Source organism: Lactuca virosa, chromosome 3 (assembly GCF_052849685.1).
Source record: "Lactuca virosa cultivar CGN04683 chromosome 3, Lactuca_virosa_CGN04683_v6, whole genome shotgun sequence".
NCBI lineage: Eukaryota > Viridiplantae > Streptophyta > Magnoliopsida > Asterales > Asteraceae > Lactuca > Lactuca virosa.
This window is the reverse complement of record NC_136428.1, coordinates 400,272,959-400,285,119: the sequence shown is the minus strand read 5'-3', so window position 1 is coordinate 400,285,119 and position 12,161 is coordinate 400,272,959.

Genomic DNA, 12,161 nt, shown 5'->3' with positions numbered 1-12,161 from the left:
TAGATTTCTTCCTCGAAATCCATCTCGGTTAGAATCTTAGAAAACAGTACCAACACATTCCATAAGCTTTGTCCAACTACCTCATAAAAGCATGGCATCCATAAGGAAAACTGGAGAGACTACTCGGGACCCAAACGATGCCAATAACAACCCAACCACTTGAAAATATTCAACCGCAATAACAAACCAACCTCATCCACGTACCTCGAAAGACCGAGGACCAATCAGTCTAAACCACAAAAACCATACCTAAAGACTATTGTTCATCCACTCGTTGTACATACCCCAAGTCCATGACCACTAACTCCACTAATCTGCGTAACAACACTCAAAACATTTCGATCAAGGATTCCATGCCATCCAAAACTCGGAAACCACATAAAAGATCGCAAATACACACTTGACTTCCTTACAAGTCATGACAATCTAACTGCTCCCACAAGCAAAACCATGGCCAATACCAATCTCATGCGATACTCAAGCTCCCAAAACGGCTCAGTGCACAATCATCATCATCTGAGACACCTAAGAGACTTATAATCACCCGCATTACCGGCCTCCTGGTGTTCTAACCAGTATTTCAATATCCTTATATCAATCTGAACATCTATGACATAGGTGAATAGTGAGAAAATCACTCAAAACTTCATTATAAAACGAACATGAATCCACGAAGAAGAATTCCAAAAGTGAACTACTAATATACCACCATGACTTTTCTAACAAGTCATACCATTCTGAAGAACATATTCTTCCACAGTCTAACTGCCACTGACACAACGTCAGACGAAACTTGACCGCACACAATCAGGAAACAAATTATACATTTGAACAACTGCTCTAACTTGTAAACGCAACATGACACACTCCCCAAGAGAATAACACAACGCTCTTCAGGCCAACTATGCTCTAACTTCTAATAACCACAACAAGATTCGACACCGTGAATAAGCTGAACAGATCCCATTAATGAACAAAAGGACCAATAAAACTTCCAATATTGAGGAAGAACTCCAGTATTATCCAGACATGTTGCCAAAAACTTGGTCGAATCAATCCAAATACTAACCCACCTCGTGACCTGTCAAAGCCGAACCTTGCATACCCATGATAATACCTGGAAAAAACTGAACAACGCTGCTCCGTTATCCAATCTTCTAATAACTAAGTCTAACTACTATCACACACCCACTAGGAACAACATATTCATAACCAAGAAATCGAGAGAACGCCTACACAGAGACCAAGATGTAAACTTTACTAAACCTGACTAAGGGTTGACTCTTTAGTAGCATGTTAGATGATACAACTTGAATCTTTCGAATAACCTTAATTGCTACTGATAAACGAAACAACCAACGATCGAAAATAGGCTGGGAACAGAACCCAATGACCCCACATAAATTTAACAAAACCCCCGAGAGGATACTCTTCTCGAACTATAAAGTTTCCCGTTACATCAATGACTGCCCACACCGTAAGCTAACCATTATCTCTAAATCTGATGCAGAACTCGAGCGGCTCAACACTCCCATATCAAGAACCCTAGCGCTTCCGCAAGGAACTACTAACCACAACCAATTCCTCACCCATCAGATTCCCACTGCGAGTACAATGCATGCACCCTTGAGGGTATAAACCTGATATACACACACAATCTGACCAATCCTTAAATTCTCCGCAACCATGGCTGACTCCTATAGATCCTTGCAACAAGAAACTTTTTAATCACGAGCACTATGATGGTAACCCACTTTCTTTCCCCCGTGCGGTCATAAACCCGAACCAAAATATAGCTCACTTGAATTGCAGATTCCTCTGACCCATCACGATGAACCATGAAATCGAACCGACCAATGATCCTCCAAGCAGAATACCTAGTTCTCTGCCACTTAGGGTTTGAACCATCATCGACTTATGTCTGCAACATGAAAATCTAAGATCGGCTTTAACGTGATCATATTCAACTTAACTCTTAGAATGCATAAACAATACAAATTGATCCTTCGAACAAGAAAACTATGATCTCAGGTGGAAAATTCGGAGACCTTTCTCCCAACATCACCAACTAACTTAGTGAAAACGATCAGAACACCATTGGATAGGCTAGGCACCTTCTGAACTAAACTTACGCACAGGAAACCTTACACTTGGAAAGTTGATCCACAACTTTATCCTCCTCTTGAGACTCCAAGAATCCCTTACAGATGCTCAAAACATAGCTCTGATAAACCCAACATAACTACAGAACTCTCTCGTGTCCTAAAACAGGAATCACTCGATGCCCCGCTCTCGGATACACTTGACCCTATAGGATCTGCGATACTTATTCCACTTACAACATTGCCTTTACCTTGGCCACCGAACCATAAGAATAATCAGGTCTCAAACATCCCTTCACTGCGATACAAAGATGGTTTACTGCAAATTAAACTTTACCTTCTTACAGCGGAACCTATGAGGATATTACCACCTTCTATCTTAACCATCGACTGTACCACATCCGATCTCTCCTTCCTTGAGCATATGAGGCTGGAGCATACAACCTCGATGCAACAAGTAACATCCTTTACCATTGGCTAACCACTCAGCCTCAGACTACAATCCTAGAGTTGATCATCACAACAACTTCCTTCTTTAGTCCCACGAATTAGATTGACACTACTTAGATCAGGGTCCTCGATGTCTCTGGATCAGCTAAAAGTCTTAAGTCTGCACAAACCAGACCCAAACGACCACATATACTTTGGATCATACGATTATCGGTCTCATTCTGCACAATAATAGCTGACAGGCTAACAACGACGAGGACGGCTACATCTAACGCTAGTATTATACCATACTACCTACCCTCCACTATCTTCTTAGAAACATTTTCGACCCTTCATGATCCTTGTATGGATCCTATGATTTTAGTAGAATGGGCCCCTACTACCTTCCACACCTATCCGTACGTGTCCCAAGAAGTGCCTCAAAGTCCCTAAGTCGCTACACTAGACCCGTGCCACCACAAGCACACACTACCGCTCATCATTGACTCTCTCCATCTAGGATTCTTCTCATGTATGAGCACACACTAAAATGCTTTTCTAAAAATCCTACCACAGCCAGGTGTATCAGCACACTCAAAATCTTAGAAATCCATCACAAACTGCCTAGATTCCTAACTTACACTTCCTCATTCATAAGTGCCCGCATCAGAACACTCTAGCACTCTCCCGAGATCACTAGGAATACACACCCCACCCTGCTATCAGCTTCAGAAGAAACATCTACCAATGCCAACTAACTATATTACAAATACAATTACATGTAGCAAGGATTGAATAATCCTTCGAGTAAAAGATTCTGCACTAAAATGGTTGGACTCAAATAAGAGCTGCGCAGTAGGCCAAATCAGAAATTCTAAAACTATTTAATTCTCGTGGCATGTAACTTAACGTATCCGTTTAATAGCTAACTAACATCAATTAAAGTGTCACATAGCACAAAGCAAGCAACATTCAAGCATAAAAATCCAATAGGCAAAAGGCATCATAAAGATCAGGCAATTCTAACACACAACCACTCAGGATCCTTGGCCTACACATGCATCACTAACAGCTCACATAGCACAAACATAAATTCATCTCTCCTAGCAGGCACTCTAGTGTGCAACACTGAGTAGATCCTTAGCCTATCTTATAGCATACACATCATACTATAATACATATAATAGTAAGTGAATCACATCATATAAAGCAAGTATGGATATTTTGGGAAATCACTTTTCGAGCTCTTGCTGGCTGTACACATCGCATCTTCTCCTTTCTATTCTTGAAATGAATATTTTCCAAAAAGGTTTTGCAAAACTCTCAGCTCCATAGTTTGAGTTTGCTATCCCATGAGTGTTCATCTAAATCCCTCGAACCAGGGCTCTAATACCAACTTGTAACATCCCAAAACCCAGACTATTTTTTTTCCTTTTTAAAACAATATAACATCCGTTTTTAGTAAAGTTACAACCATTTGTTCATAAACCATTATTTTGAAAATCAGAGTTAATAAGAAGATAATGTGGAATCACAAATCATAAATCTATTGACGTGTGCGTACAGTCCCGCTTCCGCAAACTGAGAAGTATCTGCAAAATATTTAATCCACAACTGTAAGCACAAAGCTTAGTGATTTCCTCAAAATACCACATACAACACAACACAAATAAACAACTATGGGTTATCAGAAACCCTGGAGACTACCCAACGTCTCAGAGGGCAAACAGCACGCCCTGTGGGTTATCAGCAACCATAAAGACTACCCAAAGTCTTAATAGGCAACCAGCACACCCAGTGGGTTATCAGCAACCCTGGAGACTACCCAAACTCTCAGTACACAATAACACATATCATAGTAACAACAAATAAGACCCAACTAGTCTGCACATATATATACTACCACACAGGCTCATACAAACATGAAAGATTCACAAAGACAACTAGCATCCTAGATACACAATTTAGCGAGCTGGGATTGGTGCCTTCAACTCACAAACACAGGGAGAAGACTCACCTGACGCTGAAATCCACAGTCTCACAGTCTCATCTATATAAATAGCTAACACAAACCACCTAACACAACACAAAGGTTATACCTTAGTCTAAGACTCATATCCGCATACTAGAAAAATTAATGTTACGATATGATAAACTCGATTATCGGTTGCACTACTAAGTGGCCATTTTAATTATATAATCCAACAAATATTGCTTATTTCTTTAAACTATAAGGTATTTCACCAATATAATGAATTCAATGACTCCATTATTTAATTTATAAATATGTAGACTCAAAAAATACAAATCATGTGTAACGACCCAATTTTCAAAACAATTTTTTCGTTTGTAATTATTCAAAATGCATGTTTATCATCCACAAAACCAGTTACAATTGTTTTCAAAACCATATTAATTACAACTTTATTTCCAAAATATCAGAGGGTCCCATAAAATATCCGAGTGAGAGTGCACGCCGCGCCATCATGCCTTGCCTTTGCCCTTGGGCTCAGATGTACCTGAAACAAATCCACAAACTGTAAGCTAATGCTTAGTGAGTTCCCCAGAGCATACCACACACAAACCACATACAACACATCATACTAGCTATAACAGCTATACATATCACATAATCCATGCATACAACCGATAAGGATGCCGTGGGCTCGTCCCCAAGGTCTTACACCAGGATGCCATGGGCTCTCCACATGGTCTTACACCTACGTGACATGGGCTCTCCGATGGTCTTTGATAGGAAAGCCATGGGCTCTCCACATGGTCTTACATCCAAGTGCCATGGGCTCTCCCATGGTCTTCCATACAACATACCACATATATCAATAGCATACTTCCTATCTCATACCAACTAACATGTCACATAATACAATCTCAGCTAGAATACTACACATCATAAAATGGGCCGGCCTTGGTGCCTTAGACCCATTGGTATGGTGAGGAGACTCACCTCTCACGAATGTTGTGCTGATAAACTAGAATCAGATATGTCCCACGTGTTGCCCCGAATCAACTGCCTGTAAGAATCATACGATGGACTTGTCAAAATCCCAAAATTACCCTTAAGGTCAACCCTGGTCAAAGTCTAAATGAACAGTCCATGTTGACCTCAACTCGTCGAGTGCATCTAGCTACTCGTCGAGTTGCTACTGAGTCCAGACAACCTGATCAAACCCTAGCCAACTCGTCGAGTTGTTTCATCAACTCGACGAGTTCATTGGATATATTCAGAAAGCGGGGAAACTCGATCCGACTCGTCGAGTTCCTAGAGCAACTCGTCGAGTCCCCTTCCTTTTGCTTGATGTGATGATACATCGAATCTACGGACTCCAGGGCTTAGATCTAAAACCCTAAGGTGTCTAGAAGGATAAAGTTTCCAACTTTACCTTCTAGAACCGTTCCAAATGCTCGAAGGCCCTTAATAAAGGTTGGAAAGCTCCAAAGCTTTGCCATATGGTCCAAAACTCTAGGGATCTGAAATCCCTCCCATCCAGAAAGGTTTCTAGTGCTCAAAACGTTCTACAGATGGAGGCTTTATGGACATGCATGTCCAATACATGTCCCTAGGCCAAAATGGCAAAAAAGAGGAAAATAAGCCCTAAAACCCTTGCATGGTGTCCTTGCTCAACCAAAGGCCAGATCTAGCCCACCTTGGGACCATTTTGCTCTAGAGATTCATAAAGTTGCAAAATTTATGGATCCCGTGCATGCATTCAATAAGAAGGGTAGGAAATGAAGAGTAAACTCAAGATCTAGTCATATTCTATGATAAAAATCGAGTCTTGAAGACTTACAGCAGTCCACAAGATGATTAAGCTCAAGGATGGGTGCTTAGTTTACTGGATCTTCTCACTATCTCCTTATTCTTAAGCTTCAAAGGTCACTCTAGCTCACAAAATGGAAGAGAATAGGGATTAGGGTTAGCATAGACGTTCTTAGGGTTTGGAGGCTGATGGGAGGTCAGCCTCAAGATTCATAAGGATATTATATAGGGTGCAAACCTTAAAATTAGGGTTTTATCATTACAACGCCTACTCGTCGAGTCGGCCTTCCAACTCGTCGAGTAGGGTGTAGATTCCACGCCCCTAAAATGTCCTCTACTCGACGAGTTGGACTCCCGACTCACCGAGTCCACATACCAAAACCCTAAATCTTAATTAAATTAAGTAATACCTGGAACAGGTGTTACAAGTCTCCCCCACTTGAACTAGACTTCGTCCTCGAAGTCCGCTGATCCAAACAATTCCGGGTAGTGATCCCGCATTTCGTCCTCCGCCTCCCAGGTCCACTCGGAGCCCCTGCGGTGCTTCCATTGCACATTTACCAACTTCACTTCCTTGTTCTGAAGAACCTTAGACTTCCTATATAAGATGGCAACAGGCCTCTCGATGTAGTTCAGGCTCTCATCGACCTGGATGTCGTCCAGCGAAACGACTGCAGACTCATCGGTAACACACTTCCGAAGCTGAGACACTTGAAAGGTGTTGTGAATCTGGCTAAGCTCATCTGGCAGGTCTAGTCGATATGCTAACTTGCCCACCTGAGCCGAAATCCTGAATGGGCCGATGAATCGGGGTCCTAGCTTGCCCCTCTTCCGAAACCTGATAACTCCCTTCCATGGCGACACTTTCAGTAACACAAAGTCCCCCACCTGGAACTCAACATTCGATCTCCGCCGGTCCGCATAACTTTTCTGACAGCTCTGCGCAACCCGCACCCGGTCGCGCACCTGCTGAATCAACCCGGTAGTCTTGAGAACTACTTCAGTGCTCCCCATGACCCGGTTCCCAACCTCGTCCCAACAAACCGGAGTCCTGCACCTCCGACCATATAACATCTCAAATGGAGCTTGGTCGATACTGACATGATAACTGTTATTGTACGAAAACTCTGCCAATTGGAGGTATGTATCCCAGCTCCCTCCAAAATCCAATACACATGCTCGCAACATATCCTCTAGTGTCTGGATCGTCCTCTCGCTCTGGCCATCGGTCTGAGGGGGGTATGCTGTACTAAAATGGAGTTGGGTTCCCAGTTCCTCGTGGAACTTCTTGCAGAACCTCAATGTAAACCGCACATCCCTGTTAGAGACTACTGATACTGGCACCCCATGTCTAGCCGCCACCTCTCGCACATAAATAGCCACCAGCTTCTCCGCAGATATACTTTCAGAGATCGGAATAAAATGGGCACTCTTTGTCAGTCTGTCTACTCTCACCCATATGACGTCCACTCCTCCAATATCCTCTATCTCACTCCTCCAGTCACCGGTACCCATACTCGGCCAAACTGTGTCAATAGACCATGACTATCCTTAACAAACAAAGGATACTGCCCTCGAATCCGCTCTATCTTCCAGTTTTCCTTCTTCACCCCCTCGACCTGAGCTTCCTTGATCAAATCCAACAATGGAGAGATCACAGTCATCCTCAAACAAACGTTCCCAATCGGGGAACTTGCCGCCTTGCGACTCAATGCATCGGCCACCACGTTGGCCTTCCCAGGATGGTATAGGATCTCACAATCATAATCCTTCAGCAAATGCAACCACCTCCTCTGTCGCATGTTGAGGTTCTGTTGATCCATCAAATACTTCAAACTCTTGTGATCAGTATAGATGGTGTACCTCACCCCATACAAGTAGTGCCTCCAAATCTTGAGGGAAAACACCACTGCCCACAATTTCAGGTCATGAGTGGGGTAATTCGCCTCATGAGGCTTCAACTGCCTCGAGGCGTAAGCTATCACGTGCCCCCTCTGCATCAGTACCGCACCTAATCCTGAAATCGATGCGTCACAGTAAACCACCAAATCATCTAACCCCTCGGGTAGCACTAGAATTGGAGTCTCGCATAGCCTCCGTCTCAGGGTCTCAAAAGCCAAATGCTGATCCGTACCCCAACGAAATGTCACATTCTTCTTGGTTAAGCGGGTCAAGGGCACAACAATCTTGGAGAAATCCTGGAGAAATCTCCGATAATAGCCCGCCAAACCCAAGAAGCTACGGATCTCGGTAGAATTCTTCGGTACTTCCCACTTCATCACTGCCTCCACCTTTGCTGGATCACCCGAAATACCCTCCCGGCTAATGATGTGCCCCAAAAACTGTACCTCACGCAACCAAAAATCACACTTGGAGAATTTGGCATACAATCTCTCCGCCCTCAGGGTCTCTAATACCTCCCTCAGATGCTGGTCATGCTGCTCCTTGGTCTTAGAGTAGACCAGGATATCATCAATAAAAACGATCACCGACCGGTCCAGCATCGGTCTACACACCCTGTTCATGAGATCCATGAACGCTGCTGGAGCATTGGTGAGCCCAAATGGCATCACCACGAACTCATAATGCCCATACCAAGTCCTGAAGGCTGTCTTCAGTATATCCTCATCCTGAATCCTCATCTGATGGTATCCCGACCGAAGATCAATCTTGGATAACCAAGACGCACCCTGTAGCTGATCGAACAAATAATCGATCCTCGTTAGTGGATATCGGTTGTTCACCGTTAGCTTGTTCAGCTCTCGATAATCAATGCACATCCTGTGTGATCCATCCTTCTTTTTTCACGAACAGGATCGGAGCTCCCTACGGGGAACTGCTTGGACGGATGAACCCTCGGTCTAGCAGCTCCTGAAGCTACGTAGGTAGCTCCTGCATCTCGGGCGGTGATAGATGGTATGGTGCCTTCGCTATCGGAGCGGCACCCGACACCAAATCAATGCGAAACTCAACCTGCCTCTTCGGAGGCACTCCTGGTAACTCTTCGGGAAAACGTCCCGAAACTCATGTACATCCGGCACGTTTCTCACATCTATCGTGGTCTCCACCCTCGTATCCGAGATATAGGCCAAAAAACCCATACACCCCTGCTGCAGGAATCTTCTTGCCCTCGCAACCGAACAGAGGGTCGGTCCCTGCGAGGCCCTCTCACCATGTATGACCAGTTCTCCCCCACTTGGGGTTTGAACCCTCACTAACTGGCTCTCGCAGTCAATCATGGCCCCATTGGCCCCCAACCAATCCATCCCGACAATCAATTTCAGCCCTCACAATGGTATCGGAACCAAGTCAACGCGAAACCTCTTTCCAAGCACATTCAGGACACAGTCCGGATACACTATCGCAGCACTCATAGTGCGGTCTTCAGCAATCTCTACCTCAAGCGGGGAATCCAAAGTTCCCGGCGCATCCCCAAATTTCTTGCTAAGTGCAAGAGACACAAATGATCGGGTAGCTCCCGAATCGAACAAAACATGAGCCGACATACCATTGACCAAAAAGGTCCCTATACATAAGCACAAAGCATATATAAGCAATGCAAATAATTAGAGAGCAGATAAGAATAAATACATACCAGCCACGACGTCTGGCTCTGCCCGAGCCTCCTCGGTAGTTAGCTGAAAGGCGCGACTCCTTACCACTGGAACATCCGCCTTAGCAGGGCGGCCATCTGCGATCCTCATCGTGGCGGGCGCAGGCGCCACCACTACTCTTCACCCTCCCTGCAACCTTGGACAATCGGCCTTTTTATGGCCAGTCTGGTTGCAGTGAAAACATATCAAGCCCTTCTTGGGGCAATCCCTGATCATGTGGCCCGATTGGCCATAAGCATATCATCCCGAGCTTGTCCCCCGACAAGCCCCACTGTGCGGTTTACCACACTTGGCACACCGACCACGACCCTGCTGGAAGTGTCTGAGGTCTTAGGCTTTTTAGCCTGACCCACTGCCGTCTGTGCCTGATCAGGCTTCCACTTGGTGCGGAAGTCCAACTCCATCTCCCGCTTACGAGCCTTCTCCACACTCTCATTCAGGGTTTTACACCCTATAAAGCTCACAAACTCCCGGATATCATCCCTCGGCATGGAATGATATCTCGTCCACCTCATATCCTCATCCGTAGAGTACTGTGGAAACAACAAAGCTCGTTCCTGAAACTTGGCGGTGATCTCTGCCACAATATCGGTGGTCTGCTGAAGGTCATGGAACTCCCTCACAAGTCGTTGCACCTCAATAGGTGGTACAAAATACGCATCAAATCGCCGAACGAACTCGGCCCATGTCATCTCAGCCACACCGGCTGCTCCCACCAGGCTGGTCACCTCCCCCCACCAATCTCGGGCTTGGTCTCGTAGCATACATGAAGCAAAACCCACCTTTTCCGCATCAGGGCAGGAACTCGTACGTTGGGCGTTCTCAATATCCGTCACCCAACGTCGGCTAACAATGGGTCCCTGACCCCGAAAAACTCCGACGCCCCACACGCCTTGAACTCCTGGAACGAGGGTGTTCGGGCCCCGATCTGGCCCGCAACAATCTCGACTCTGAATGACGTGAGCCTCTCCTCCATAATCTCCATAATCCCCTCCTTGACCGTCCCAAAGATCACTAGGTTAGCGTCAAGGATGCCCTTTGTAACCTCGACTGCGATGATCTCGTGCAGCCTCTCATCAATAGGCTCAGTACCAATTCCCAATCCAGATCCAGATTCCGACCTGATCCTGATCCTGATCCGCCTGTCCCAAATCGTGTCACCACCATGCTGAACTAAAATGTCATAAACCGTAATAATCAGGACATATATAGGGGATCCTCGCACATCGGTCCTCCTTAGAGCTGCCAGATCTAACATTGGTTCGGGTACATGTCCTGTTCTTTTAGTAGTACGGGCCCAATACTACCTTCCACACCTACCTGTACCTTTTCCCAAGGCTCTACCTGATAATTCCAATTCGTCCCAAAAATAAATCATAAACCACAAACCACCACATAACCCAAATCCCAGGATGTCCTAAGATTTGCTCTACCCACATCAAACAAACTAATCATAACAGGTTGCCTTTATGCATGCAAATTATACATAGAAAAGGATCAAATAGACTTTCAAATAAAAGATTCTACCCTAAGACCACAACCAGACAAGAAACAGGAAATAAGGCCAAATCAATCATTCTAAGGCTATAAGCTCCTAACCGTATACAAATTTAGAAGCATACACATAGCAAGTTTCATACAATTATCAAGCTCAAATATCAGTATAACATGGCTAACACATTGGGAAACTACTTACTTGGCTCGGCCGATCGCGTGCGTTGCACTCTCTTCTTTTCATTTCTTAAAAGTTTTTAACTTTTATTTTGAAAACAATTTTATCATTTCCTTAGTTTGAGTTCTAACACACCCGAGAGTCTGCCCGCATCCCTCAAACCAAGGCTCTGATACCAACTTGTAATGACCCAATTTTAAAAACAATTTTTTCGTTTGTAATTATCCAAAATGCATGTTTATCATCCACAAAACCAATTACAATTGTTTTCAAAACCATATCAATTACAACTTTATTTCCAAAATATCAGAGTGTCCCATAAAATATCCGAGTGAGAATGCACGCCACGCCATCATGCCTTGCCCTTGCCCTTGGGCTCAGATATACCTGAAACAAATCCACAAACTCTAAGCTAATGCTTAGTGAGTTCCCCAGAGCATACCATACACAAACCACATACAACACATCATACTAGCTATAACAACTATACATATCACATAATCCATGCATACAACCGATAAGGATACCGAGGGCTCGTCCCCAGGGTCTTACACCAGGATGCCATG